This window comes from Triticum aestivum, chromosome 5B (genome assembly GCF_018294505.1).
Source record: "Triticum aestivum cultivar Chinese Spring chromosome 5B, IWGSC CS RefSeq v2.1, whole genome shotgun sequence".
Classification (NCBI taxonomy): Eukaryota; Viridiplantae; Streptophyta; class Magnoliopsida; order Poales; family Poaceae; genus Triticum; species Triticum aestivum.
Genome location: NC_057807.1, coordinates 436,954,682 through 436,960,224, shown reverse-complemented (window position 1 = coordinate 436,960,224; position 5,543 = coordinate 436,954,682).

Sequence of the window (5,543 nt, the reverse complement as noted above, 5' to 3'; positions counted from 1 at the left end):
GGCGGCGGCGGAGGCCGGAGTGCCACGTGGCGCGCTGCGGTTGGACGGGCGGCGGCGGACGGACGCGTCCGGTCCGATCCGGACGTGTCCAGCGGCGCGGAGAGGGATTTCGCTAGGGTTTGCCCGTGAATTTCGGAGGGGGAGGCATATATATAGGTAGAGGGGACTAGGAGTGTCCAAATGAGGTGCGGTTTTCGCCCACACGATCGTGATCGAATGACCGAGAGCATGGAGGAGAGTTAGATGGGTTATTGGGCTGTTTTGGAGGGGTGTTGGGCTGCAACTTAAAAGAGGCCTTTGCGGATAAGCGGATAACCGTTGGAGTACCAAACGAGCTCCAAATGACCCGAAACTTGACAGGTGGTCTACCGGTGCTATACCAGGGCCAGTTGGCAAGGCTCGGTCCATTCCGAGAACGTTCAACACCCGCACATGAAAGAAGACAAGAGGGGTGCGCCGGTGCATGTGGGAGTGTCGGATTGCAAAACGGACAACGGGGAAAAAGCTCGGATGCATGAGACGAACACGTATGCAAAATGAAATGCACATGATGACATGATATGATATGCATGACATGAATAAAATGCAAAATAAAAGACAAAACCCAACCACGGAGGGAATATCATATCAAATGGCCGAAAATGGCAAGAGTTGGAGTTACAAAGATGGAAAGTTACATCTGGGGTGTTACAGGTACACAACATCTAATAACACCATCTACTCCTTCTTTATAAAGGTGTGGGTCATCCCAAAAGTAATGTCTTAAATCACAGAAAACTTTTTCTTTTGCTGGTATGTGAAACTGGGCGGTATAAATTTAGCCACAACGTAATTAGCATAATCAGCATACCATGGAGTAGTACGAGAAGCATTTATGATAGCTAATTGTTCATCTGGAAAGCTATCATCAATAGGTAGTGGGCCATCAAGAACATTCTCTAACCTAGACAAGTTGTATGCGACGGGGTTCTCAGCTCCCTTTTTATCAATAATATGTAAATAAAATTCTTGTAGCAAGAGAACCCATCTAGTAAGTCTAGGTTTAGCATCTTTCTTTTCCATAAGATAATTAATAGCAACATGATCACTGTGAACAGTTACTTTGGAATCAACAATATAAGGTCTGAACTTATCACAAGCAAATACGTCTGCTAAAAATTCTTTTTCAGTAGTAGCATAATTTCTCTGGGCATTGTCTAGAGTTTTACTAGCATATTGGATAACATTCAATTTCTTATCAACTCTTTGTCCTAGAACAACACCTACATCATAATCACTAGCATCACACATAATTTCAAAGGGTAAATTCCAATCAAGTGGCTGAACAATAGGTGCAGAAATCAAGGCCTTCTTAAGTATTTCAAATGCTTCTACAAAATCGTCACCAAAGACAAAAGGAACATCTTTTTGCAAGAGATTAGTCAGAGGCCTAGAAATTTTAGAGAAGTCCTTAAGAAACCTCCTATAGAAACCAGCATGACCAAGGAAACTTCTTATACCTTTGATATCTTTAGGACACGACATCTTTTCAATAGCATCTACTTTAGCTTTATCAACTTCAATACCTCTTTCAGAAATTTTATGCCCCAAGACAATACCTTCATTGTCCATAAAGTGGCACTTCTCCAAATTCAAGACAAGATTAGTTTCTTCACATCTCTGGAAAACTCGATCAAGGTTGCTTAAGCAATCATCAAAAGAAGTTCCGTAAATGGAGAAATCATCCATGAAAACCAGAACAATCTTTTCACAAAAATTAGATAATATAATAGTCATACATCTTTGAAAGGTGGCAGGTGCATTGCATAAAACAAAAGGCATATGTCTATAAGCAAAGGTACCAAAAGGGCAAGTAAAGGTGGTCTTTTCCTGATCCTCTTTTGACACAGGTATTTGAGAGAAACCAGAATAAGCATCTAGAAAGCAAAAATGTGTATGTTTGGATAGTCTTTCTAGAATTTGATCAATAAAAGGTAGAGGGTAATGATCTTTTCTAGTAGCTTTATTTAATTTGCGGAAATCAATTACCATTCTATAACCTGTAACAATTCTTTCTGGGATCAATTCATCCTTATCATTAGGAACAATTGTAATACCTCCCTTCTTAGGGACACAATGGATAGGACTTACCCACTGACTATCAGCAACAAGATAAATTATACCTGCCTCCAGAAGTTTTAGTATTTCATTTCTTACCACTTCTTTCATCTTAGGATTTAGCCGTCGTTGATGATCAACAACTTGTTTAGCATCTTTCTCCAGCTTTATTTTATGCTGGCATAGACTGGGACTAATGCCCTTAAGATCATCAAGAGTATATCCAATAGCAGCATGGTGCTTCTTCGGAGTTTTCTATAATTTCTCTTCTTCATGCTCTGAAAGGTTAACACTAATAATAACATGATATATCTTCTTTTCATCAAGATAAGCATATTTAAGAGTATCAGGTAATTGTTTAAGCTCAAACACAGGATCACCCTTGGGTGGAGGACGATCCCCTAGGATTTCAACAGGCAAGTTGTGTTTCAAAATAGGTCCCTGTTTAAAGAATACTTCATCAATTTCCCTTCTTTCATTCATAAACATATCATTTTCATAATCAAGCAAATATTGTTCTAAAGGATCATTAGGAGGCACAGAAATAGAAGCAAGACCAATAATTTCATCTTTACTAGGCAATTCTTTATCATGGGGTTGTCTACAAAATTTAGCAAAATTAAAATCATGAGACATATCCCCTAATCCAACAGTAACATCAATACCTTCTATTTCAGAAGGTGCAATCATGCATAATTTCTTTGTATAAGGAATGAGGTATTGCACTCACACGAGCACCCGTATCACATAAGCCATGATAACAATGATCTTATATTTTAACAGAAACAACAGACATGCCAACAACAGGTCTATGTTTATTTTTAGTATCGGGTCTAGCAATTCTAGCAGCCACAGAAATAAATAACATGCCCATCAATATTATCGACCAAGAGATCTTTAACAATAGCAATACTAGGTTCAACTTTAATTTGTTCAGGTGTTGTAGGTGTTCTAGCATTACTCTTACGAACCAAAGTTGAAGCTTTAGCATGATCCTTTATTCTAACAGGGAAAGGTGGTTTCTCAATATAAGCAGTAGGAACAATAGGATCAACATTGTAAGTAATAATCTTTTCTTCAACTTTAATAGGTTCTACTACTTTTACTTCAATGGGAGGAGTATATTTAAACCACTTCTCCTTAGGGAGATCAACATGAGTAGCAAATGATTCACAAAAAGAAGCTACTATCTCAGAGTCAAGTCCATATTTAGTGCTAAATTCACGAAAAGCATCGGTATCCATAAAAGATTTAACACAATCAAACTTAAGTGTTATACCTGAATCCTTACCTTCGTCGAGTTCCCAATCTTCAGAGTTGCATTTGATTCTTTCGAATAAATCCCATCTAAATTTAATAGTCTTCGTCATAAAAGAACCAGTACAAGAAATATCGGGCATGGAGAGATCATTAAGAGAAAGCCGAGCATAAATTTTTTGAATAATAATCTCTCTTGAGAGATCATGATTGAGGCATGAATATAACATTGACTTAAGCCTACCCCAAGCTTGAGCGATACTTTCTCCTTCACGAGGCCAAAAAATTATATATATAATTATGATCACGATGTACTAGATGCATAGGATAAACTTGTGATGAAATTCCAATTTTAATCGGTTGTAGTTCCATGATCCAATATCATCACATAGACTAAACCATGTCAATGTCTTTCCCTTCACAGATAAAGGGAAGACCTTCTTCTTGACAACATCCTCGGGCATACATGCAAGCTTAAATAATCCACAAACTCCATCCACATAGATTAGGTGCATATCGGGATGTAATGTTCCATCTCTTGTATAAGGATTAGCTAGCAGTTTCTCTATCATACCCGAAGGAATTTCAAAATAAATATTTTCAGTAGGTTCAGTAAGTTGAGGAGAAACTATTTGCTCTTCTGGTCGGGGTGAACATACCCCGAACAAGCCCCTCAAAGGATTATTTTCCATAGTAACAAGTGACAGTAAATTTCAGCACACTATATAAATGTTTCCTTACCAAATTCCACCTACCAAAGGCGCTTCACTCCCCGGCAATGGTGCCAGAAAAGAGTCTTGATGACCCACAAGTATAGGAGATCTATCGTAGTCCTTTTGATAAGTAAGAGTGTCGAACCCAACGAGGAGCATACGGAAATGACAAGCCGTTTTCAGTAAGGTATTCTCTGCAAGCACTGAAATTATCGGTAATAGATAGTTTTGTGATAAGATAATGCGTAAGGGTAACAAGTAACAAAGTAATGAAGGTGCAGCAAGGTGGCCCAATCCTTTTGTAGCAAAGGACAAGCATGGACAAACTCTTATATAAAGCAAAGCACTCCCGAGGACACATGGGAATTACCATCAATCAAGTTTTCACTATGCTCATATGATTCACGTTTGTCACTTTGATAATTAGATATGTGGGTGGAGCAGTGCTTGGGTACTGCACTTCCTTGGACAAGCATCCCACTTATGATTAATCCCTCTTGCAAGCATCCTCAACTACGAAAGAAGAATTAAGGTAAACCTAACCATAGCATGAAACATATGGATCCAAATCAGCCCCTTACGAAGCAACGCATAAACTAGGGTTTAAGCTTATGTCACTCTAGCAACCCATCTCTACTTATTACTTCCAAATGCCTTCCCCTAGGCCCAAACAATGGTGAAGTGTCATGTAGTCGACGTTCACATAACACCACTAGAGGAGAGACAACATACATCTCATCAAAATGTCGAACGAATACCAAATTCACATGATTACTTATAACAAGACTTCTCCCATGTCCTCAGGAACAAACGTAACTACTCACGAATCATATTCATGTTCATAATCAGAGGGGTATTGAATATAATTAAGGATCTGAACATATGATCTTCCACTGAATAAACCAACTAGCATCAACTACAAGGAGTAATCAACACTACTAGCAACCCACAGGTACCAATCTGAGGTTTTGAGACAAAGATCAGATACAAGAGATGAACTAGGGTTTGAGAGGAGATGGTGCTGGTGAATATGTTGAAGGAGATTAACCGCCTCTCGTTGATATGATCGATGGTGATGACAATGGCAACGAAAGCCCCCTCCCAGAGGGATGTTTCCCCGGCAGAACAGCTCCGCCGGAGCCCTAGATTGGTCCTGCCCAGGTTCTGCCTCGAGACGGAGGTGCTTCTTCCCAAAAGCTTCCCTCTTATTTTTTCCAGGGCAAAAGACACCAGATAGCAGAAGATGGGCATCGGGGGCCTGCCAGGTGGCCCACGAGGCAGGGGGCACGCCCAGGGGGGTAGGGCGTGCCCTCCACCCTCGTGGCTAGTGTGTGGCCTCCCTCTGGTGCTTTATTCGCCCAATATTTTTAATATATTCCAAAACTGACTTTCGTGGAGTTTCAGGAATTTTGGAGTTGTGCAGAATAGGTCTCTAGTATTTGCTCCTTTTCCAGCCTAGAATTCCAGTTGTCGGCC